The sequence below is a fragment of the Mastigoproctus giganteus genome, chromosome 9 (assembly GCF_048544385.1).
Source record: "Mastigoproctus giganteus isolate SK-2022 chromosome 9, ASM4854438v1, whole genome shotgun sequence".
NCBI classification, from domain to species: domain Eukaryota; kingdom Metazoa; phylum Arthropoda; class Arachnida; order Uropygi; family Thelyphonidae; genus Mastigoproctus; species Mastigoproctus giganteus.
In genome coordinates this window covers 156,605,515-156,632,684 of record NC_143583.1, presented here as the reverse complement: position 1 = coordinate 156,632,684, position 27,170 = coordinate 156,605,515, and the positions used below count along the sequence as shown (strand labels likewise).

Sequence of the window (27,170 nt, the reverse complement as noted above, 5' to 3'; positions counted from 1 at the left end):
AAGTGACTAAATTGTCTCATTTATTCCCACAACGGTCAGTTCAACAACGGATTAAAAATGTTGCTTTTTAAGTGCTCGCACGTTAGCAGGAATTAAGTAAAGTAGAATTTTTTTTTATCTCTTTTCCTGTGTACTTTTCTTGGAGTACAAGTGGATTAATGATGTGGGTGTTTGCTGAGTGGTAGTGACGTCACCCTTAAAAACTACATAAAAGCCACACAAACGTTCTTTCGACAAAGTCTAATTCTGCTCGTTTCGAAGACAGCACACACATTTCAAGAACAGGTTTGGCTCTCCTGAACATGTAAGTTGCTTTATAGCCATTTCATTATGGTTCGAGATTTAATTTTTTTTTTTATCGCTGCTTTCATTTAAATTTAAGGAAATAGCAAATGATATACTTGGCAGTAGTGGTCTACTTCTTTTTCTTTTCTTTAAAGGGCAGCTACACTCGTTTCAAATACAACGCTATAATAGCTATTCCTGTGCAATAAGTTCTTGCAGTTTTACTTTTAGAACTTACATCGTCAGGGTTAGTTTAAGAAGATAACAAGAAAAATTTTGGGAGAGGTGGGAAAGCCTTCAACCTCCTCGGTACACTTATATTGTACTTATTATAATTACAATTATTATTATTATTATATATTATTTATCTCTGACTGGGGGCTCCACCCCGTGATGGATATTGCTACCAAGTACACAGAATGGTTGTTATGTATGGTGTTACTCTTGGTCAAGGAACTCTCTTGGTCAAGAAACTATCCTACAGGTGTTCAGGCCGACCGGGCTAGCCAGGTGAGTAAAGTGCCTGCCTGGAAACCCAAAGGTCATGGGTTCGAATCCCGCCTAGGCTTGAATCAGAGTAGAGAATGCAAAAACCTTGGGAGGTGCAATATGGCCACAGAAGCCGATGCGCCAACAACCAACAGAAAAAAAAAAAACAGGTGTTCAGAATTGCGACTTTCTGCAGTTTCTTGAAGGTGTTATCTGGGAAACCTATTGCTGCTAGGCTGTTTTATAGTGCACTACACAGGTGTCCTACATGATAATCAGGACAGTAGTTACTTGTTACATATACACCATCTCTTCGATCTCCTGTCTTGGGTTCGTGTACTTCCTGATTTTTTCCTCATGCGTTTTCTGGACATTGCTAGTGTTCGACAAAACTATGTCAATCAGGAAAGTAGCCTTTTTCATCTTGTCCACAAGGGTTATTTCCGGTCTGTTGTGCAGTATTGTCTTGTCTGTTATTATGGTGCAGTCCCAGTATAGCTTTTGGGTGGGGGTTTCTAGTACTGCCTGGGGTTCGATATGTAATACGGTACACGTTATTTGATTAACTAGCATTTCATTGCTAGCTTCTGGTGTATTATCCTGGCTACCTGGTCGTCTCTACGAGTTTACTCAGTTTAGGTGATCACCTCGCATCGCGCGGTGTGCTGGATCGTTTCTGAGGCCAGGTGGCATCGTCGACATGTGTCATCTGACACTCCGTGCTCCTTGGCGATATATTTTCTATACTTTCTGGTGTTGATTACCTGGTCTTGGATGGCGAGCATGAATCCTTCAGTCTCGGGGAAGAGCGTTCCACTCGTGAGCCATGCACTGGAAGCCATTTTATCTATGTGGGCTTGGTGGAGGTCATTGTAGTGTCTACCATGGAGTGTCTTCTTTGCCCATCTTTCTAGCTTCGTTTGTGCCGTCTGGGCGGGAGAGGACTCCTCGTTTAAGTTGAATATGGATGCCGCTCGTCTATTTTCCTAATGGCCTGGAAGAGTGCGGCTACGTTTTTCGGGAAGTAATCCTTCAGGTTAGCTATCGCTGTTTTTTGTTGCTCGATGAGATCTATCAGGCCTCTTCCTCTCTCTCTTTCCGAGCTCTCAGGTGGTGTTCGCGGCTCTTGGCCATCATTATCCTTGTCTTTCTCGCAATATCCTCGAGTTCGGTGTTAATCCAATCTATGATTCCGAAGGAGTATATTATTGTTATTATTTTTTTCTCCCTGATTGGAGATTCTATCTCGTGACGGGTATTGCTACAAAATACACAGGGTGGGTGTTGTTATGTCTGGTGTTACTGTTTGTCGAGGAACTCTCTAACTATCCTACAAGTGTTCAGGATTGCGACATTCTGGAGTTCCTTGTAGGTGTTCCCTGGGAGACCTATTGCTGCTAAGCTGTTATGTAGGGTCCTTGGTACCACACCTCTGGTTGACACGATGATCGGACGGTCGTAACTTGCTGCATATTCCACATCTCTTTGATATCGTGTCTTAGGATCGTGTACTTCCTGATTTTTTCCTCATGAGTTTTCTGCAAGTTGCCAGTGTTGGGTACCACAATGTCAATCAGGTAGGTAGCCTTTTCCATCTTGTCCACAAGATGGTTATGTCCGGTCCGTTGTGTGGGATTGTTCTATCCGTTATTATGGCGCTGTCCCAGTACAGCTTGTGGGTTCGGGTCTCTAGTACTGCCTGGAGTTCGTACTTGTAGTATGGTAAACTTTCTTTGGTCGATTGGTATTTCCTTTCTAGCTTCTGATGTATTATCCTGGCTACCTTGTCGTGTCTATGAGTGTACTCAGTCTGGGTGATCACCTTGCAACCCGCGGTGATGTGTTGGATCGTTTCTGAGGCAGGTGGCATCGTCAACATGGGTCATTTGACATTCCGGGCTCCTTTGCAATGTATTTTCTATAGTTTCTGGTGTTGATTACGTAGTCTTGGAATGCCAGCGTTAATCCTTCCGTCTCGGGGAAGAGCGTCCCTCTTGTGAGCCATGCATTGGAAGCAATATTATCGATATGATCTTGATGGAGGTCATTGTAGTGTCTGCCGTGGAGACACTACAATGCCTTCTTTGCCCATCTTTCTAACTTCGTTTCTTGTGCCGTCTGGGTGGGTGGGGGTTCCTCGCTTAGGTTGAGTGGGTATACCACTTATCTATCTTCCTTATGGCCTGGTGGAGTGGTGCTGTGTTGTTCTCGAAGTAATCCTTCAGGTTAACCATCGCTGTCTTCTGTTGCTCAATGAAGTCTATCAGGCCTCCTTCTCCTTCTTCCCTGGCAATTGACAGTCTCTTCACGACAGATTTGGGGTGGTGTTGGTGGCTCTTGGTCATCATCGTCCTTGTCCTTGTCTTTCGCATGATGTCTTCTAGCTCGGTGTCCAAGCTATGACCCCGAAGGTGTATGTTAGTACTGGAGCTGCATAGGTGTTTATGGCTTTAACTGTGTTCCCTCCGTTCAATTTTGCTTTCAGCAGGCTTCTGAGTCTCTGATGATATTTTTCGGTCAGGCACTTCTTGATTTCCTTGTGCTCTAACTGCTGAGCCTGCATCATCCCTAGGTATTTGTAGGTCTCTCCTTCTGTCATAGCTGCGATCCCTTTACCAGTCAGCAGCTGGTAATTTCGGTCAACTAATTTTCCCTGGTGCAGTGTGTGGGTCTTGCATTTGTCTAGACCATTCCATCCTGATGTTCTTGCTGAATTCTTCGGTGATCCGGAGTAGTTGCTGGAGTTGCTTCTCGGTTGCCGCATAGAGCTTGATGTCATCCATATACATCAGGTGGGTGAGGGTGTACAGGTTCTTCCTTCCTTCTTTGAGATACATCCATACTTGCTGCCGTTAAGCATGATGGATAGCGGGTTAGGTGCTAGACAGAATCACAGTGGGCTCAGAGCATCTCCCTGAAAGATTCCTCTTCTAATGGGAATTGGCCTGGTTGTGATGCTCTCGACCTTAATGGTGGTACTCCATTTCGCCATTGTTGCTCCTAGGAAGTTTTTCACTATCAGATTGACCTTGTAGATCTCCAGGGTCTCTATTAGCCAGCCATGAAGTACGGAGTCGAAGGCCTTGCGGTAATCGATGTAGGCCGTGTATAGGTTGCAGTGCTTCTTGAAGGCTTGCTTCATAACTGCGGCATCTATGGTTAATTGCTCCTTGCATCCTTTGCTACTCCGCTTGCATCCTTTCTGCTCTTCGGCCATTATGTTCTGACTCTCTTATTATTATTATTATTATTATTATTATTACATAAACCATCAGATTCCATAAACAACTTCCTAATAGAATTAGATAACATAATTTTGCAATGGGATGACATACAGACAGATAAGACCATACTAGTAGGAGATTTTAATATTAATTTACTAACCGATGAAACTGATAATGTGATACTTAGATACTCTGCAATCTTAAACAATTATGGATTTGAACATACCTAGGCAACAAAGGATAGAGGGAGATAGAACAGTAAGCTCTTGCTTATATCACCTTATAACAAATATAAAGTATACTAATTCTTACATATTATTAAATCAACTTTCAGATCACAGAACATGTATACTAATAGTAGATAAGTATTCAAAACAACATCCATGTGTAGATATAAAATTAACAAATATTACGAAGAAAAATTATTTATCAACAGGTAAACTGAAACAGAACATAGAAAACATGTTAATACAAGAGCAAGCAGCTTACACAACAGATGTAAATGTCTTTTCAAATAAGATAATACAAATGATAAACAATTCGAGGTTTAATGAGGAGAGTAAAGTAAATCACCCAGCTTGCAACATAAATTCTACGAGTAGCAGGATTAAGCTTAAGAAACCTTGGATGACTAACGAAATAGAAGAATTAATGGTACAAAGGGACAAATACTTCAGGCAGTATAGAAATTGTTCACCAAAGATAGAACATTATCACAATTATAAAACACTCAGAAATAAATTGACAGGTATAATAAGAAAACAAAAAAACACTTATTACAATCAACTTTTTATGGATAAGCAGATAACTCAAAAGGATAAATGGAACATTATAAATAACCTGTTAAGTACAAGGAAGAAAAAATCAAGGGGAAATCAAATTAAAACACTATCAGAGCAGCTTTCTGGTACAAACAAACAATATGAGGCTGCAAATAGGTTTGCCAAAGCTGTATTAGATCTCAACAAATATGATATACATAATTGCCAACATCCCTTTACTCAACAAGATAGCCTTCCTCAGATAGTGAACTCTTGTGTAGTCTTAACTCCACAATACACCGAGATCCTTAAGATTATAGAACAGTTGAAGAACAAGAAATCTTATGGACTGGACTGTATTATAGTAACTGAAATAAAGAGAAATAAAGAACAGTTCACTGTTCTCTTGGTAGAGCTTATAGCACGGATGTTAGAGTCGGGAAGCTATACTACAAATTTACTTTCATTTAAGATAATTCCTATATATAAAAAGGGACCGCCTGATAACTTTTACAATTATAGACCAATAACAATACAGTCAGTTATAAATAAGATAATAGAAAATTATATATTTTCTCATATAAGCAAATATTTACATCAATATGGACTGCTAAACAACTCTCTATTCTCATATCAGAAGAGCAAGAGCACACAGACATTATTAGAGAATTTAGTAGACTCTTTTAACTTACATTTAAACAACAATAACCTCATAATAATTTTATTTATAGATTTGGCCAAAGCATATGACTTAATTGATATCCCAATATTGAAACAGAAATTACTGAAATACGGAATAAAGGGAAGAATCAATCAAATCTTTGCATCTTATTTAACCAAAAGAAAAATAACAGTTGAAGTAGAAAATACAAAGGGAAAATCATATAATGTAAAGAGGGGAGTACCTCTTTACATTATATGATTTTCAGATATGCAGGGTACACATGCAGGGCCAATCATGTTCAACATCTATATAAATGACATAATCGAAGTAATAAAGAACTCCTTTATAAAAATCTATGCAGATGATATAATCTTATATACAATTGGAAAGAACATGGCAAAAATGGCAATAGACTTACAGCAGGATGTAATACATTTACAAAACTGGTTGCATGATAATAAATTAGCACTCTGCTTTGAAAAAAACAAAATTCTTGGTAGTTAGACCTCCTCATCAAACCGTGGACATACATCCGTCTATAAAATTACATAAACATGAATGCCTACATGATCAGAATTTCCAGAATTGCAAATGTCTAACTGTGGAAGAAGTTTCAAATCACTGTTACCTTGGGTTATGGATTGACTACAGTCTAAGTTGGGCAATGCATATAACAAATTTGTACAAGAAAATGAGATTTTATGTGTACTTTTTTTACTACATTAAGAATAAATTAAATCTAATAACAAAAGTAACCTTATATTATGCATTAGTGGACTCACAACTCAATTATTTAGTAAATGTATGGGCAAGAGCAAATATAACGGAAATAACAGTAATAAACAACTTAATTAACAGGATTTTGAAACTTTTAATGGGGACAAACTCTTGGAATGACCTGAATAAGAGAAGGCAATTCTTGTTGAAATATAAAATACTTTATCCAGTTCAAAAACTGAAGTTAAATCTATTCTTGAAAAATCTTAACACTATTTTTGAAGAATCGAATCTACAAAGGAATGTCTCACTTAATTTAAGGAACCCAAAAGCAATTGTTTTGCCAGACCCTAGGGTACTAAATAGATTTGGAAATAGGCACACAATGAATATAATAAACAGCATGTTGGCTAGTGTTGATATCAGGCTCATGAGAAGTTATCCTATCTCCAATTTAAAATTCCTAATAAGAAAATTTTTGATACACAATACAGTAGATTAGAATAGATATGCAGAAAATTACTATCTCTGTTTGCAGTGTGGAATGTACTGTGTAGTGACCATCATTGTCTTTTCTGTAAGATAACAAATTGTATGCAAAAACTGTTGTAAATGAAGAATTACAACTTGTTGTCAAGAAATTTACTTTTCTTAACAAGTTCATTTATTGTAAACAAATCTCTTGATAAAATTGTATTGTATTGTATTGTATTGTATTGTATTATTATTATTATTATTATTATTATTATTATTATAGGGTAAGAATTTTTCTAATATAATCGCGAACATTTCAAAAGTAATTAGAGTGAACAGAATAAGATCATATTGGTAAATAAGTGGCTTCAATCATTGCAGGCAAATCACATTCAGACCTTGAATTTAATCTAGATAGTTCTGAACTGGACAAAGATTAATACGTTAAGCATATCATCTTCCAAGAAAAATATGATGGTGATAAGAGGTAAACTAGATTATAGAATGCTTCCAACCATCAACGTTAATAGGGGAACCAGAGGAAAGAAGATTCTATTGGTTCCCCCAACTAAAATACTTAGCCATTACTTTGGACGATCGATTAAATTTCACTATATGCTTCAACCATTCGACTACCAAAATCAAGAAATTCAGGGCTTCTTAAATCCGTTTAAGTAAAACTGATTCGGATCTGAACAGACAAATCCTCTATATTTACTATAAATCAGTTTTTGTCCCGATAGACACGTTTCGCTTGGGACAAGTCGTTTCATAGGGCTAGAAAAGTTAAACTTCGGGAAAAAAACATCGCTTAAAAGAGTAGTATCTGTCCGGCTCAATACTGCTCCGGTGTTGAGACATGTCTGGTTTATACTGCCTGCTTCCAAAGACAGTTTTGATCTGACTTAAGGAACATTCTTGTCACCTTTAGGCAGTTTTTGATCAGAAGAATCACTCTCCCATTCTTCCTCCTTCTCTGTCTCTTCTGGAAACACGTTCACCGAAATGAAATTCTTTATCTTGCATCTCTCAGTGGCATCAGATTTAGTAAGTCGAATTACATCAACATTAGGTGATTTTATCGAAAACTTACATTCATTTATTTTGTTTACAGTACTCCTAGCATTACCGTATAGACACGCCTAGCATTACTGTATAGCAAAATTCTATACTTTTTTATTACTTTTGATAACCCTAATATGTCTCTTATATTTACTTAAAATATTTTTCATGTGGGCTTATATTATTGGTAAGATTTTGCTTATATTATAGTTTCTCTTTCAGTGTTTAGGACAATTAATGGTTGCGTACAAGCGCTCTCAGAGAGTGCGAAAGTGTAATTTTTTCTGATGAGCTAAATTTGGAATGAAGCTTACTAGCAATTAGTATAGATCTCCTTCGAAGTAGTGCTTTGGTCCCATGCCTCTGACCTCCGGCGATCGTGTGATGACTTCCTTAACTCTAGGAAGAACAGTTTCCCTTAATGTCTTCTCAACGACATTAACAAAACCCATTGCACTTTCTCTATTTAAGTGAATACCGTCCTTACAGAATAAAATCCGTTTACCAACTAAGACTGACCATGCTGAGAAAGATCCCCTCCAATAAACTTTGTAGAGTCTTCCAAGCGTAGAGCTAATTTGCAAAGGTCCAACATGAAATCTCTCCTATCCTTCTGTGCTGCAGAATTGTAAACACAAGAACATTTATCCTATCTCGCGATAACTTTTACAAACTGACCTAATAGTTCATAACCAATTCATCAGTTCGTTTAACCTTGCATGTAGCACATTGAATATAATCACTGTTCTCCCCATACTCGGGGGGGGGGGAGGGAATTGATGGATTCAAATCTTCATTGATGTGAGGAATTTTCATGTTTTTTTTTTGGTTTTTTTCCCTAACGTGTTTGAGTTAGTCAGTCTCAGGTTGCATGGTTTTTTCTCCTGGAAACTCGATCCTTCTTTCGTCCAGCAAAGAGGTAAATCAACCACTGAATACACAAAATTTACAATATACTGTCGTCTCAAAGTTTTAGTTGCTTTGGTGTTATAACACACCACCAGTTCTTTTAAGTTTTAAGTCATTAATCCCCATATGTATTACTATGCCCCCACTTGTACCATTAGGAGATGATAAATTGTTTGTTACATTGTCAATTTTTCACCCAGTAGACATACTCTGGTTCTATGCCATCCGTCTTTCTAACAGAATATGTTTTCTCCCTTACAACTGAAGCCCTTAATACTGCCTCCTGAGGAACCAAAGCATTCCAGTTGATCCATTTCTTGGACCGGATTCAAAAGTGCATTTTCCATCATATCATCAGACAGTTGTCTCTGATTATCATCGAGGTTGAATTTGTTCCAGGTCACCAATTTGCTTCCTCAGAGACTCGATCACGCTTAACAGTATTTCAAGTTTGGAATTCAGTTCGTTGCACTCCCGACTTCGTACATAAAGAAATTATTCCCCATCAGCCAGTAAAAGCCCAGCATAGATGCCACAATGGGTGTAAGAGAAAATGTAAAATCACTAGACAATAACTGCTGGCAATTTCGCCATCAGTGACAACAGCGTTTGACATGTTACGACAGACTTTTTTAGGTGAATACATAATCTCTGTTAAATAACATTTAAAATTACAAAATATCGAACTATAAATTCAGAAGAAGAGTACTGGTTAATTATCTTATATATGTATATATTTATTTATTTATTTATTTATAATAGATTATAATATTATAATATTCTTTACAGATCCTGCAGTCTCAGAATTGTGTCAAATAATGCTTGCGACTTTAATAGCTTTACTTCTTGTTCCCTGTGGAGTAATTGGTTTTCCAGATGGACCTTACAGAAGTTTAACCTTGGTTAAGAAAGCTCCTCATATTACTTCTGCAATCAACGACGACGTAATGATGGTTCCACTTACATTTGCAGACTTCGATCGCAGAGACTGGAGATTGGTTTCAAGACAATCCGAGCCGAATTATTTAACATTCATGGGTCGATTGGTTAAGAAAGAGGGATCGTCTCAAGTAGCAGAAGAAAACGATTTAGAACCAAAACGCGCTGGAAATCGGAAGTTTCAGACACAAGGATGGCGTTAAAACAAATGCACTTATGGATTGTTATGCTTTGTTTAAAGATATATGTTAAACATAAGTCCAGGCTATAAAAACCGAATGAGGATTTATAACACAAATATACTCATGTAACATCCTTTAGATGCAATAAAAATACAAAGAATAAAACTACTTCAGAGCGAGAGTACAGTATTATAATTTTAATCGGATAAGTCGTGACGATTATAAATACAAGACTTGATAGTCACCCTCTTTTGTTATTATTGTAGTTTTCACTTTTAAGAAAACTTTTTTTTTTCGATTTTATTCTAAATTTAAAATTTCAGAAAGAAGATTATAACTAGTTAGCAATTATACTTTTTTCAGAGTACTGTACTTCTGTTTAAGAATAGTGTTCACTAATCGCTCCATCGGAATGTTTGAGTAAAAATAAACAAGTTAGTTAATGTACATAATGCGTTGCATTTCAGGAGCGTTAGCAAATAATAATAATTTATGAGTAATAACAAAAAAAGAGCAAAACCGAAGACTTTTATGCGCGAACCGAAAAAGTTCTGTTTCTGCGTGTCCGCCACAATTCCCATTAATTCTTCCAGCCAGCGTAGAACAAACATAACATCCAGTTCTTCAGCTGCAATATATTAAATAAATAAATATTTATTGTGAGTAGAGTTACAGCACAATATCCCATCACGGCGACGAGCGCCAGGGGTTCACATATAGCAATTAGAGAAAAGCAGAATAAAGTACAGGGTACAAATACAAAAGGCTACAAAATTAGATTACAAATGCAAAAAGGCTAAAAAATACAGATTACAAATGCAAAAAGAAATACAAATGCAGCATAAAAACACAGAGCTCAACACAAATACAGAAAAACAGAATACAACTTGGCAATGATTCAGCAGGGCTCCAGTGATCACAGATTTGAACATGTGGATGGGAGCATAGTGATCCTCTTTTAGTAGGTCAGGGTTCAAGGACTTTGATAAAGTTGCGTCTTTCCTGCTTGTTACTTATTAGCCTGTCAAAGTCGGCGTCCACAGAGTTCAGGGCGGCAAGCATCTGCTTGGGGAGAAACCTCTGAGTGAGTGCAAGCCTGTTCTGGTCAGCCACAAGTGCAGTTGCCGATTTTAGGCTTGGATGTGAGATCCTCCCACAGCCAAGCCTAAGGTCGGCAAGATATGTTTTTTGTTTGTTTGTTTTGTTTGAATTCCTGGTGTGGGCAGCCAGGATGTGGGGAAGGTCACAGACAGGAATAGTTGACTCAGACCCGGCTCTAGGGATGGGCACCGGGAGGCAATCGCCAATTTGGTGTTTGCTCCCCGGTTGCAGAGTGGCTTTTTTGCTATTGGTAGATGTTCTGCTTGATACTGATTATACGGTGGAGATAGACTTTAAATCTAGATGCCACCTTACATACATCAATATACTATGACTATGTGGGATTCTACAAGAGCAACCGTTCCAAATTTTGTATATAAAATAAATAAATTTTCTTTTTATACACCGGGAAGTCCGGGATGACCACACGGTCATAGAAGTTCATAAGATAGAATACAAGCAACAACACCGTATTTACCAGAAAACAGCTTTGAACTCGGATCATTCAAAGCACGTGTACTTATGCATCCTGGCACCTGCCCACTCTGCTTGTTTGTTATTTGGTTTCTAGCAGCATTAGCAACTAAGGCCATATTGCTCCGGGGATATGCGGTGGTTATTCCCTGACCTTTCCGCATCCTCCGTATTTGGTAGTCACGGGCTCGAACCCCGGTCTATTCTATGCACTGCTGCTCTGCCCACCTGGCTATGGAGGCGCCCGACCACTCTGCTATAATAATTGCCGGATTTTAGTGGTCGAAATTTGAAACGGCTTGACAAAACTTATACGTAGAATCATTGTTTCGTTCGAATCTTGCCGCCATTGTTATAGTATAGAGTGAATGGGAGGGTAATTCTAATTTTTAATTGTGGTAAATAGGTAGCTCTAAAGTTAGAACCAATTAGGTTCGCTTTAGTTGGATAATTTTGTTAAATATTAACCTTAACTTATAACTTCAATTCCCTTGTTGGGCATATATCTTTAGATAAGGACCAGTGCCGGATTAAGGCACCGGCTAGCAGGGTCCTTACCTGGGGTGCCATTCTTTAAGGGGCGCCAAATTTTACAAATGATGAAAAAAAAATGTATATATATATATATATATATTTAGTAAAGGGAACACTGAAATATCTTTCTGTACGGGGCCCAAAAATATCTTGTTCCGGCAGTACTATGGATGTAACTAATTTAACATTGTGATCGTATATAGCGTAAAGTATATTCTGAACTTATTAGGGCAAGGTATAACATAACATTAGAAAGCGTAATACATATCACTGCATTGAGGAATCTATTAGATCAGTGTAGTATTGCCAATTAATTAAATTTAGAAATCTCATTAATTTTCATTGTTAGTCAATTGTATTTAAATAAAAATCATGCGCCCCCACACTACAGCAGCAAAGTAACGGCAATACATTGGCTCGGGGATGAACTGAAGAGAGTGATTCTACAATGCATCGCAGCCTCAAAAAATGTGAAACTTGTGAAATGTTTGCGTAGTTTCTAGAACAGGACATGATCTAGCCAAGGAGGATGTCTTATGTGTCATCTTGACACATTTTGTTATAATTTCTTGAGTGTCAAGAAATTATCCGCCAACTCAGCGTTCTAATGGGCGAATATAAGAATTTGAAGCGTAGGGTAGATGCTCTCGAAGGAATTAAAATGGAGTCCCATCGAGCTCTCAGCTGCCCAACTCAAAGCCAGAGTTCACTTTTGTGCTTCAGGCAACACAGCAGCAATCTTCAAGGCAGAATGCTCTGATTCCACAGGAGCTAATTATTGTCAGTGACACTATTGTCAGGAAAACGAGAAATATATTGTGCAAAAAGAATAGGTGGAATAGGACAGACTATGTCTGCCAGGGGCAAAAGTTGATGATGATATAGAACAGATGTCATCTTTTAAGGACACAAAAGGTGATATTGTGGTACACGTTGGCACTAATGACAATAAGAGTAGAAGATCTCCAGATTTACTTAACAAGTACAGGTCAATGTTGAAAAAAGTCGCGAGTTAAGGTGAGATTTGAAAGTGTCTGCAATTCTGCAATCCTACGTTGTGCTGCCTATAGCCCATAGAAACACTGCTGAAAAGCTGAAACAACAGCTCTGATCCTCAAAATTTCACTGCTATTTTAGAACTTCTAATGTGGGAAAGGTGACACCTATCAGTATTGCACTTCATCCGATGGGTGTGGAGTTCGTGCATTGTGCACAGACAGGAATAGTTGACTCAGACCCGGCTATTTTAAAGTATTGACATCAAATATAATGTCAATACTTTAAAATAATTTCTCTGTGCACTGCCCCCGCCCTCCAAAAAAAAAAGAACTGCTGTACAGTTCTCACCTCACAGCTATACAAAATGTCTTCAACATCACGTGGTGGAGTTTTGGTAACACTCCTCGAGTACAGTACAGAACGCTTTAGCTTCTCTATTGTACATGTTATTTGATAAATCATCCTTGCGGGCAGCACAGGGGATATAATCATCGTTTACTTTGATTTCCACTGGGTGGAAAATTTCAGGATTCAAATCCCTTCAATGCTGCAAGTAATTTTAATGAGCTTATACACAACGTAACTGAGTTAGTCGGTTTAGGCGAGGGTTTCATGGACTTTTTAATCGGCAAATCAACCAGAGAATAAACTCATTTTACAACTACAGTACACTGTCACATTATAAACTTAGTTGCTTTGGTGCTTAACACACACATACACACTGACAGTGAAAACCTGAACACTTGAAGTACAACTGTTTCAAAGGGTTGGGTGCCCAGAGACAACTTTGGTTTGTATATTAAAAAGATATGTGTTCAAAAATAACATATACATTTTTCGATATAATTTAATTGGAACAGAATTAAATTGGGGGGCATCAAACTCTCATCTGCCCATATCAACGTCAAAGCTTGCACTTGATCAGCAGGCAACAAGGCGGTAACCCCCAAGACATAATCCTCTGGTCCCACAGGAGCTAGTTGTTTTCCGGAGCAGCTCAACGTCTTGTCCACTGGTATGAAGTTCGCCGTTGTGCCATCGAAACCACCGATCACACAGCTCGCTATGGGAGTAGAGGCAAGTGTTATCAACCTCCCTGAAGAAACTGCTAATGAAATCCGTTTCAGAACAGCCGCCATCCTCCGTAGCACACGGCCCACCTACCCAAACCTTAACTACCGTCAACACGCCGCCCTTTCCTCTATAAGAAAGGACAACACTATCGTCGCACTCCCTGTTGACTGTTGACAAAGGCCGTCGGACTGTCGTATTAGACCGGTCAGCCTACTGAGAGAAAGTCCTGGCCCTCCTACTAGACCCCAGCCTATATGAACTTTTGACAGATCCACCCATTAAGGTCTTAAAACATCTGGAGTCATGCGTCAATAAGCTTGTCCATGCATGGTTTAAAGAAAAGAAAATCTCCGCTCCAAATCGGCGACTCCTTCATGCCACGGGCTGCCAACTGCCACAGTTTTATGGATTACCGAAAATCCATAAGCCAGGCGTTCCTCTCAGACCCATAGTGTCCTGCTGCAATGCACCTACGTATGAACTGTCCAAGTATAGTGCACGTCTTCTTTCACCTCTTGTAGGAAATACCACGCACACCGTCAATAACAGCAGCGAATTTATTCGCCTTATTAAAGACCTCTCAATTTCTTAAAACGCTGTTATGGCATCATTTGATGTAGTGTCTCTATTTATGTCAATCCCTGTCCAGCAGGCCGTACACTGCACCAAGAGGCTCCTTGATAATGACTTAAACCTTCCAAACAGAACATCACTGTCTACTGACGACATCTGTACCGCCCTCAACCTGTGTTTGTCAAGCAGCATCTTCACTTTCGAGGATTCCGTATGCCAACAAGTACATGGCACTGCTATGGGCGCCCCTGTTAGTTCCGTAGTAGCCAACATCGCCATGGAAGAATTAGAAGAACAGATATTCCTGAACCCACCTGTACCTATTACAACATGGTGCAGATATATTGATGACATCTTCACCGTCATCCCACGTAGCTCTGAAACAACACGACTAGAATATCTCAATTCCCTGTCTGGGTTCATCCAATTCATTCTAGAGTTAGAGGTTAACGGATCACTCCCGTTCCTGGATGTACTAGTAAAACGTGTGGGCCCACACCTGGAAACCTCAGCATACTGTAAGCCTATGTGGTGCGGGCAATTCACAAACTACAAATCCGGCCATGCCCCCAGTCATCTCAACAGCACTGCCCGCAGTCTATTCTCCAGAGCTTGGAGCCATTCCAGCACAGATGCAGCTTGGTGCAGCGAGATTTCTCGTGTGAGGACAGACTTAATCAATTGTGGCTACCCAACACACGTACTAGACAAGTGCCTATTGCAAGCACAAGAGCTCACAGTCCACCCGAGACTACCAACCCAGGACAATACACGTACCGCCTACGTTCCCTACTAATCAGGTGTGTCATGTTGGATCTAAAATCTTCAGGAAATACCACATAAAATGCGTACAGTTACCCTGTAGAAGCCTACGTTCTCTAGTCTCCAGTGTAAAGACCCCTGTTACCCCTCTCTTACGCAGCAGTGTAATATACTGCATAACCTGTAGAGACTGTGACAGCTGATACGTAGGAGAGACTTCGAGACGTCTTCAAGACCGCCTTGCGGAACACGGCAGAGCAATCCGCTTTGTTGAGACCGACCAGTCCGTAATCGCAGAGCACTTCTGGGCTACCCACAACGACCTCAATCCCAAACGAGACTACGAAATAATAGACCACTCTAGGCACTTCCGCCACCGCCTATGGTTGGAGTCACTCAATATATTGAGCAATTCGAGAGCCATGAACCGCTGCAAGCGCATGAGACTGCACCTCATCTTGGAGACAACCGTTTTATACCTCTACAAGCGCTGGAGAAGAACTGCGCATGTCCCTGCAGCAACAATGAACGCCAGTTTAATGACTGAATAACGTGCCTTCACAGGCCTCACTGCACCCATAACTGTATCTGTTAAGTTTAAACTCTGTTCAAGAAGAGACACGATTGTCTCAAAAGTTCCAAAGTATTCATAATTAAAGATATTTACTGGATTTACCCTTATCTTATTTCAGAGTACAATATATACAGAAAGGACAGACAGGATAGGAGTGGGGGGGGGGGGGTTCTGCCGTTAATTAAAAGCACATGAAATCTAAGGCAGTGCATCCATTTGACATCAGTTGCCAGTGCAAAGTTGAGTTAGTTTGATGTGGCATATGCACTGGAAAAACAAAAATGAGAGTAGGAGTGTGTTATGATAAATTTCAGCAAGTCAGTTAATTTGCAATTATTGTGTAGATCATGTCTGCTACAGAAAACTTGTAATTCCGTAAGCAGTTTTCTCTTTCAGTCATGGAATATACCTCAGTAGTCTCCTACACTACTGTAATTTTCGTAAGAAAAATAACTAAGTTCTCCTTGTTAAACAATTTAGCAGCAATTAATTGCTTTGAAAAAGAATATCTCTCACCTATGTCAACACTTATATAGTCGCATATTTGCTTCGATTCAATCATGAGTGTTTTTGAAGGATTTTCACAGTACATTGAATTCCTGATTTTCAGAATGGCATTCTTAAAGTTTCCTATATGTTCATGTATTTTAACTGCCTCAAGTTCTCGAGATTGCATTTGATTATAAATAACTTCCACGTGAGGCATTATCAGATGGAAAAGTTCTAACCAGAACTCAAATTTTTCATTACTCAAGATGTGCAAAATTGCAGTTGCTTCTGAAATCGGATTATCTGCGTTTGCTGTCGTTTGTAGTTCCTCCATGCACTTTTTTAAGGATTCAAAATTTTCACAAACGCTGTTAAGTGCGTATATTGAAGTTCCATCTTGTAGGGGAAGGTCGGGCAACACGGCTGTACATATGCTTTCTGAGAACAGAGAAAAGCTTTGGTGATTTCGAGAAAAATGTTGGTATCTACATGAGGTTCGAAAAGAATATTCTTGAATCTCGGGTACTACTTGCTACATTTCTCGTCATCAGATTCAGTTGGTGTACATAGCAGTGAATAAAATGTGCATTTTTGTACACTTTTTATTTTAACCTGAACTTCCCCTTTCTTGCCTTTCATCACACTTGCCCATCAAATGTCTGAGCAACCAGTTTTTGAGTATTTCCTTCCAGGATTATGTCTAACTGATCTAGGATGCATTTCGATATTCTGTCTGCCATTTGGTTTTCCGGAGTGAAGAAACCCCAAAAATATCTCTATTCAGTTCATATCTCAGAACAATTACCATATGTATATATTGTGAAACATTTGTTATGTCATCAGCCATGACAGCTACGAATAAAGCTTCTTTAATTTCTCTTTTTAATTCATCCAGGCATATTTGCAGCAAACAGTGAAGAGTATCATTCTGAATAGTTTTTGAAATGCCTTTGAATGATGCTTTACTTTCTAAATGGTTCTTTAAATTGGAATCTAATGTACAGGCGAAATTTATTAATCCTCTGAATACTCCTGGATTTTTAGAATCGTCTTTTTCGTCATGTCCACGTAAAGGAATTTCAAAGTGTCCACAAAATTTGTTGCAGTCTATTATTTTAGATAATACCGCACGCTTCCTGGTAACTTTTCTGTTATATTTACAGATCGAAAGTCTGTAGGCCTCACTAAGCTGTTCCTTAATATTTAAGCTTCCTAAAAGCGATAGTGAAATCACATTATCAATATGTTTCTTTGAACTCTCATATTTTAGAGTTTTTTCTTTCATTCTGTTTATGTTTGTAAAGCCACTTTTTGTTCACGTTAAGTCACCTCCGAACAGTAAACATGGAAAACAAAACAATGCATTTTTAACTTCACAACCACAAAGCCAACTTTTCCTTTGGTACCATTCAGTTTTAAAACTGCGAATATATTTCTTATTATTACTTATTTCCCGCTGAGAAATTCGAATCTTTAGTGTGGGGCAGCCTTCTTTTTTAATCGAATTTTTTTCTTGGAGAGATAATTGCGAAAAACTAAGTTGCTGAAGTTTATTCAATGTCACGCGATTTACTTCTTGGGGAAGCATGGAGGCCATGATCGAATCAAATTTCACAAAATCGTGTGTCATAGAAATAACCTTTTACTTGCACATCACCTCATAATACAGCTTCAACTTGTCAAGTTCAAGCTCAATTCGCAATTAAGCTGTAATCACATAATTACACTGTTGACCGTTGAGTATTGACTTAACACTGATATTATTTAGTTACTTAATGGGAATTCGGGCGAATAACAAAAAGACACCACATTGTGGCTACACACCCATCATGGTCAACGATGAAATCTGCACCGCGCGCTTTACAGTGACTTTGATTCGTTTCACCTATAAAAATGTATATTGGCAAGTTACCAATATGCTGATTACCAATGGCAACCAACTACCAGATATTTCTTCCCTCTGGTGGGGCATGGGCATGCCCCACTGTAAACTGGAGTTGCCTTCCTTTTGGCTCCATATTTCTGTCTATCTGCCCCCCAGTCTTCAGTCTTCACCCCACTCTATCTGACAGAAACGTGAACATGCCCCAGACAATCTAAAATCACCAATCTAAATTAATTTTGCCCAACATTTTGGACTCTAGCGCTCCCCGCGACGCGTACGCGATACTTTTTTTTTTTTTTTTTAGGTCCTAGCCACTAAAATCTCAGGAAATTAGGTGGCAGGACCTGCCAGAGTGAACTATATACTAGTGAGTACCTGGTCTGCCTCAACGGGGCGAAAGTGGGACAACTTCGGGCCTCAGTAGGGGTCTGGCGGCTAAATGACCAGATGAACAACGGTACAAGGCATCACACATATACAAAGTCCATACACTTTTGAATCTCTGGCTTTTCCAGTCAACTGGTTCACCCACAATATAAACTACGCGGAGATGGGGGAAACCCCTGGTGCCCCTTGACCCTAAACACACTTTACACTTTACCAGATATTCACTGGAATGCAAAATGTGTCACTGCCTGGTGAACAGCGAGGCCTACGGTTAATTAAACTTCAAAGTTGGAAACGATTTCGTGTTTTTATTCGTTTATTATTGAAATGATTACCGGAAATAGAGGATGTGCATACTATATGCGGGTCCTGTTAATAAAAATATTCATTGCATCGCATTGTTCTTCACAAAATATCATAAAACTCCGTTCACTGTATATCTAGATTTAAATAGATGGGGGTGTTGCAGTGCCAATGGACGAGCTGCCCCTGGTTATATGTATTTATTTATAATGTTACGTTTGTAAAATCTAAGTCGTTATATGAATTTAGATAAAAAAAAAGTACAATTTAATTCACAATGAAATTTATAAGATTAATAAAATTTTACTCATTAATTGATAATACTATACTATACTAAGATAACAGATTTCTAATAGAAATAATATCTAGTTTTACATTAGAACTTACGCTATCTAGTTCGGGATATACACTGTGCTGCCACCTTATTAGGTACACCTAACTACCTAGTAGCATGTTGAGCTTCCTTTAGCCTGCAAAACAGCCTGAATTCGTCTAGGTATGGATTGAACAAGATGCTGAAAACGTTGTGCAGGAATAGAGTACCATGCAGACATGTGTGTGTCACGCAGTTCTTTAAGATTCGACGGAGGTGTAGGCCAGCGAACAGCCCTTTCCAACTCATCCCAAAGATGTGCAAATGGATTGAGATCCACGGACGGAGCAGGCCAATGCAGCAAAGAAAGTCATTGTCATGTTCCTGTAACCATTCCATAGTGATTCGGGCTTTGTGCACCAGCGCATTATCCTGCTGAAAGTAACCGTCTGACTGAGGATAAACTGTCAACATGAACGGATGCACATGGTCAGCAACGATGTTTAGGTACGATGTAGCATTCAGACGTGAATCTATGGGTATCAATGGTCAATGGACCCAACGTGTGCCAAGAAAACGAAACATTCCCCACACCATAACACTGTCCCCACCACCTTGCACAGTAGTCGTCAGACATGACGGATCCATGGATTCATGTTGTTTTCGCCAAATTCTGAGCCTTCCTTCTATTAACATGATGCACCAGGAACTTCGACTCGTCAGACCAAGCAACTGTTTTCCAATCCTCGATAGTTCAGTTCTGGTGTTGCTGTGCCCACAGGAGGCGTGCTCTCTTGTTCTTCATTGACAACAAAGGTATGCGATGTGGCCGTCGGCTGTTGTAGTTCATTCGCGACAAAGTGCAACTAGTGGTCCGTTGCGATATTTTGTTCTGCGCACCAAGGTTGTATTCTGACGTGATGTGCGACATTGTGGCCCATCTGTTTGCTTGCACAATTCTAGCCATCCTCCCCTGACCTCTCTCTCTCATCAACAAGCGATTTTCTTCCACCGAAGTACCGTTGCCAGAATGTTTTCTGTTCGTTGCACCATTCTCGATACACCCTTGAAACTGTGGTTCGTGAAAAGTTCAGAACTGCCGTTTCAGAGATGATTTGTCCAGCACGTCTTGCACCTACTACCATGCCACGTTCGAAGTCCGTTAGATCACTCCTTTTCCCATTTTTGCTACGGTTTGTACGTTTAACTGATACTAGAAAGGTTGCTCTGCTGCATTTATATCCACAACTGTGGTCATGTGACTGTAACGTTGTGGGACAAACTATTTGTGTGTACAGCAGGAGTGTACCTAATAAAGTGCAGCACAGTGTATGTTGTATCATATAACAATGGCGGCAAGTTACGAACGGTAAATCTATGTACAGTGAGTATTAATTAACTTTCAAAATTGCGATCTAAATTCAAAATAAACCAAAGAGCTTGATTAGGTCTATAAGCTACTTATAGAAAATAATTTAATTTAATACAATTAAGTCAATAAAACGGCTAAATATAATTAAAAACTTAGCGTTTTCCGGAGCTGTAAAATCTTGTCCAACACGTGGATTAGATACCCTTACCGGTACTAAGCAATAACCTACAAAATCTCTATTTAAGTTCAAATTCTATCTCTATCTAAGTCAAGATGTTCACGGACGATGGACTGAACACTGCCTATCGAAGTATCCAACTCCTTTGCCATTACTGCGACTGTCAATCTTCGATTATTGCGAATCATTTCATCAACAAGCATCATGTTGTTTGCAGTGCTCGACGGTGATGGTCTTCCTTTTCGATAAGCTCCGTCAAATCTGTGCGACCACTTTTAAACTGCTGGTACCACTTCACTATGGCTGGATGCGACATTGCATTTTCCCTGTACACCAGTGTTATTTCACGATGAATCCCGGAACAATTCAGACGTTTCGCTACAAAAATCGTACTGTTCTGCGTACCTCAAACTTGGAGTAACATTCTAGCTGACGTGCTATTACGAACGCTTGCTCTTACACAACTGTTATAGCTACGGCAACGAAACTCGCCTACCAGGATGCGCACGATATGAGCTCCAATCCGCTCAGGAGTCACATTTGTTGCGCAATTATACCAAGAGATGGCGGCAGGTGAAACTTATTTTTTGAATGCCCCTTGTATAATCTGTAAGCAAGTCACAAAGGAGGTTTGGCAAGCGAAGGCAGATTAAGAGAAACCTTTGGTGAAGGATGCAAAGAAAACCAGCAAAGACTTCTTTATTTGTGTAAATACTAGAAGGAAGGGGAAAAACTGGTCCACTTGATATCGATGGTTTAACTGTTGATGATTATGCTCGGATGGTTGACAAACGAAATGCGTATTTTGCATCTACATTCACGCATGAGGAATTCTTTTGGGTAGGAGATGCTAGAAGTTTATCAAGCTGTAGCAGGGAGCCAAATGATTTTGTAATAACTGAGAGAAAAGTGGTAGAGAAATTGTTGAAGTTAAACATAAGAAAGGCGCATGGGTGCATGAGTGTTGTTATTGTTATTGGATTTAAGGTGCATGGGCTACTTAGGCCATTGCTCCGTGTAGGTATTTTCTGTGAATTGCCTGTATTCTGAGGTCGATTTTCTGCTTTCCTGGAAGAAAAAACCCGACTTTCTTGGAGAAAAACCATGCTATCCTTGCCTGAGACTGACTAACCCAGCCACGTTATGAAAAAGTCCCATAAAATTCCTCCCATCATCAACGGGATTCGACTTCAGGTCTTTTCCACCAGGTGCGGATCGGACAGCGATCCTACCAACTATGTTACCCACAATCGGGGGTGGAGTTGAACCTTTTCAATTATATTAAAGGAAGCAGCGAAAGAACTAAGCAAATCCTTTACCATAAGTATGAAAGCCTATTTGGATTGCAGAGAAGATACGTTCGCAGATCTCCAGCGGAACTGGAGATTATTATTATTATTATTAGCCATATTGTGCAAGGAAGCCTGAGGCTTATGCTGCACCAGCCAAAAGAAAAAAAAATTCTGAATTACCCCAAGAGAGAGAGAGAGAGAGAGAGAGAGAGAGAGAGAGAGAGAGAGAGAAGCAGAAGGGAATCAACAAGAAAGAGAAGAATGATGATGTCCAGCTCAGGACCCTGGATTTACCAAGCCCATACTCACCAGATGTGAGTCCCTGGGGTCAAGGTGTGCGAATATATCTTCAATTCACAAAGGGGTTTATCAAAGGGTCACAGTGTAATTAAAAATTTGTTAGTTTAACTTCGTTTCAAAGGAAATAATGGAGGCACACTGGCAGAGTAAGTAATGCAGGATCATCTAGACAAGGTCGCAGTTGCATTACCATTAGTAGAGGCATATGATGTAAGAAACCAACCTTATATAGCATTAGCCAAAAAAGCAAAAAAAAGCTCTTCCCAATTCACCCATTCATTAACTCCAAATGTTTGTCTAGTTCTTTAATTTATTTAAGCTGTCAACTTCTACAACGGCAGATGGAAGTTTGTTCCAGCAATCAACCACCCGCCGGCTAACGGCATATTTCTGCACATCTATTCTACAACTGTTTCCTCAGTTTGATTCATATCCCGTCAGGCAACAAAATATGGGTAAGAGGAAGGATCCCATCAGCATTGACTTGCCCAAACCATTCAAGGCATTATACATCTCAATCAAATTACCTCGTAGATGCCTAGTCTCCAGACACTGCAATTTAAGTTTTTCTTGGTAACACCAACCCTTTGTTCGACTCACCAATCTCGGTGCCCTTCTCTGTACTCCTTCCAGCAGCTCTACATCTTTCCTAAAATGAGGCCTCCAGATCTGTAAACAGTACTCAAGATGTGGCCTAACCATTGCCTTATGTAAGGGGCTAATCATCTCCTTATCCTTGCTAGACAAATTCCTGTGTATCATTGAAAAGACACCATGGGCTATTGCAGACGGTCTGCACTGCTCAGAAAAATTCATATCTGACTGCACAATTACCTCCAGGTTCTTTTCATTCTCCACTACTTTGAGTGTAATACCACTCAGTTGATACGTTACTCTGGAGTTACTGATACCTATATACCTATTTGTACAACTTTTCTAGATGCTGTTGCAGTAGTGTGCTGTTATTAGTGTCATTATCAACACTGCCAACCTCCGTATCAGCTGCATACCTGAACATTAAGCCTGAACATTAAACATAACTTCATCAATATCACTGATAAATACAGAAAACAACAATGGGCCCAAAAATTACCCTACTAATAACATTAGTCCATGAAGAGCAATGTTCATCGATTACCACTGTCTTTCTTCTCCCACTCAACCACCCTTTATCCATAGCAGCAACTTGCCTTTAATGGCAAACTATTCCAAATTGCACAGCAGTTTTCCCTGTCCAACAGCATCAAAGCTTTCCTGAAATCCAAGTGTATGATAACAAAATTATTTTTTTGCACCTAGTTCCTTTGTTCATTGCAGTGTCCATCGAATTAGTGAGACAACACCTCCCCTTAATGGCTCCTCCGTAGCCAGGTGGGCAGAAGCAGCAGTGCGTAGCACACGCTTCTTGATTAGACTGGGGTTCGAGCCCGTGACCACCAAATGCGGAGGATGCGGAAAGGTCAGGGAATGACCATCGCATATTCCGGAGCAATATGGCCTTAGTTGCTAATGCTCCTAAAAACCAAATAACGAACCTCCCCTTAACAAACCCATGCTTTGTCTTAATTATAACTGCAGTCTTGTCTAGTTGATCCTGTAGTGCTTCTTTAACGAGTCCCTCGATTAATTTCCCCGGAACAGAAGTTAAACAAACATGTCTGTAATTACTTGTGTCACCCTTTGTGAATTGGGGTCATATTTGTACATGTCCAGTCCATGGGGATCTCCCTTGAGTTCAAGGAAGCTCTCATAATTATGGCTAAAGATTTGATTAATTCCTTTGCTGCCTCCTTTAATATAACTGGATTGATCCCATCCATTCCATGTGTCTTTTTATGTTTAACTTCAACAATTTCTCCTTTACTTTGCTCTCAGTTATTAAATCATTTAGCTCCCTGCCACAGTTTGATAAACGTCCTGCATTCCCTTCCCTGAATAACTCCTCATGTGTGACTGTGGGTGCAAAATACTCATTCAGTTTCTGAGCTATCTGAACAAGGTCCTCAACAGTTGAACCATCGACATCAATTGTACCAACCAGATTTATCCCCTTTCTTCTAGAGTTTACATAAGCAAAGAACTCTTTGCTGGTTTCTTTTTTCCCATCCTTTGCCAAAGATTTCTCTTAATCTGCCTTCGCCTGCCTAACCTCCTTTTTGACTTGAGTACACACCAGCTTATATCTACCATAGGCTTCTGTGTCACCTGATGGTTTATATGCATCCATGTATTTTTCTTCTCTGCCACAAGTCTTATAATTCATCTGACATCCATTTAAGCCTAAACCTTTAACAATATTTCTTAGTTGGAACAAAAAGCCAAGTAGCCTCAAAAATTACTTCCTTAAATGCTTCCCATTTAGAATTTTTTATTGGTAACCTCATCAGTTGGTCCCACCATATAGACTTTAAAAACTGTCTCATGCCATCGTAATCACCTTTACGAAAGGAAAACCATTTTACGGTAATTACATCTTTGAGCAAATCTCACATCAGTACACTGTAATCACTGCCACCTAGTGGTTTCTTTATCTGCATATTCTCAATGCATGAAGAATCACTACTGATAATCAGATCAAGAGTATTATTCCTTCTGGTTGCCTCTCGAACATGCTGCTGTAGAAAACAATTACCCAATAATTCTAAGAAAGCCATGCTAATGTGCGAGTGACCAACCCAGAAGTCCCAGTCATTATGTGGGAAGTTAAAATCCCCGATTATAAGTTAGGGGGAAATCTTGTTTGACCTATTTAATTGGATACTACGATGTGGTCACAAAGGAATCGGATGCAAAAAATAGTTTTCTTTGTCAAATACTTGGGTTTTCAGGATAGCGTTTGATACTGTTGCACATAAAGGACTGCTGGGAAAATTGGAGCAGTGTGGCATGAAGGGCAAGTTACTGCTATGGATTAAGGATTGGTAGAGTGTGAGAAGTCAGGTAATGGTAATAAATTGACACTGTTCTTCATGGACTAAAGTTATTAGTTGAGTCTCTCAGGGTTCGGTGTTGGGTCCATTGGTGTTTTCTCTATTTGTCAATGATATTGACAAAGGCATATCAGGCTTGATGTCCAGGTTTTTAGATGATACAATGGACAAGGTGATTAATGAAGTAATGAGAGTACGCTACTGCAACAGATCTCGAAAAGTTAGGCAGATGAGCTGAGGAATGCCAACTGAAATTTAACATTGATAAATGCAAAGTATTCCATAGGTAGCAGCAACCCCAGAGTAACGTATCATGTTATACTACATTCAGGGTAGAGGAAAATGAAAAAGGTCTGGGAGAATTGTTCAGTCAGATATGTTCTCTGAGCAGTGTAGACAGGCTGTCAGGAGGTGTCGGGATTTTGTCATTGATATTGACGAATTTTGCTAGCATGGATAAGGCAATTGTCGCATTGTATAAGGCAATGTTCAGGTCACATCTTGAGTACAGAATATAGGTCTGGAGGTCTCATTTTAGGAAAGATGTGGAGCTGCTGGAACGAGTACAGAGAAGAGCAACGAGATTGGTAAGTGGAACAAAGGGGGTTTTTACTAAGAAAGAAAGACTTCAATTCGAAAATTTCAGCTTCAAGGGACTCGGCACCTGCGATTTTTTCTGACTGAGGTGTTTAAGGCTTTGAATGGATTGAGCAAGTTCAATGCTGATGGGATTCTTCTTCCTTCTCAGACCACGCAGAAGATGGGGTACTAACTGAAACTGAGTAAGGACAGTTGCAGAATAGATTTGCGGATGTTTGCCTTTAGTCAGTGGATGATTGATTACTGGATCAAACTTCTATCTGTTGTTGTGGAAGTTGATAGTTTAAATAAATTCAAGGCAGAATTAGACAAACTATTGGAGGGAATGAATTGGTGAAATGGGAGGTGTCGGTTTTATTTTTTTGGCTGTTGCTATAAAAGTTTCTTTCTTGCTTCATTTGCCACTGCAATTGCCAATGTTAATTGTTCATTTCATTCAATTAATTTTATTTAAATTTTGAATTAAGAATGTAATTTACGAATTTTAATTTAATAAACAAGTAGCACAAAGTATTACATATTCATTTAATTTTTCTGCTTCAAAGATTAACTTTTCGAGCTTAATAGCTTCAAATCTTTGAATAATTTTATACAAGTGTAAATCCTTGTGAATGGCTTGTTCAATTGACTAGGTTGCCAACCCAACCAACCGATCTTGTGTCATCGTGGAACGGAGGTAGGCTTTGATTGACTCTTTCTTTGAAAAAGCATTTTCATCTCTGGTCACTAAAATTGGCAAGATTACAAGAATCCTCAGGACCAGAAAAATATTTGCTATTGATATCATCAAATTGTTTAAGCATATGAATCGCAGAATTTTCAGTGAGATTAACGACTTTCGAAATAGTTTCAAAAAACTTTAATTCTTCTTGTAAATCAATGACAGAAATGACTTACTGACAGAGGCGGACTGGCCATAAGAATTTCTGGGGGGGGGGGGAGCCCTGGTGGGTCGGAGGCCGATGTGATTTTCAATATTGCACTCTGCCCTCCGATACATTCTATTTGTTGAGTAATATATAAAAATAAAATGCACAAATATCATAATAAGAGTAGAGAATTACTCTAGTTATTTGTAACTCATCCCCTCCCTCCCCAGACATACACTTCCTCACAATATGGCCATAAACACTAGTATGAGGCCGCTACAAGTTTTCCCGGTAAGAATTTTTGACCCATTTCGCAACCGCTTGCTTCTGACTTTACTGCGCTGTTTAGAAATGTCGAAAAAGTGACTCCTAAAATTTTCCTTCTCTTTGTTCCAACTTGGTTTTCATTATGAAACGTTATCTTTCGGAGAGAATTCTTCTTTGCTCAAATTCAG

General features: G+C 39.3%; 1 long non-coding RNA gene across 1 annotated transcript; it reads left to right on the top strand.

Moving 5' to 3' along the window:
* The first annotated feature begins 233 nt into the window (after positions 1 to 233).
* Positions 234 to 9,887, top strand: LOC150080834 (uncharacterized). The gene is made up of 2 exons (XR_016547405.1): positions 234 to 304; positions 9,375 to 9,887. It is a non-coding gene; the product is annotated as an uncharacterized LOC150080834 (long non-coding RNA).
* The last annotated feature ends 17,283 nt before the right edge of the window (positions 9,888 to 27,170 follow it).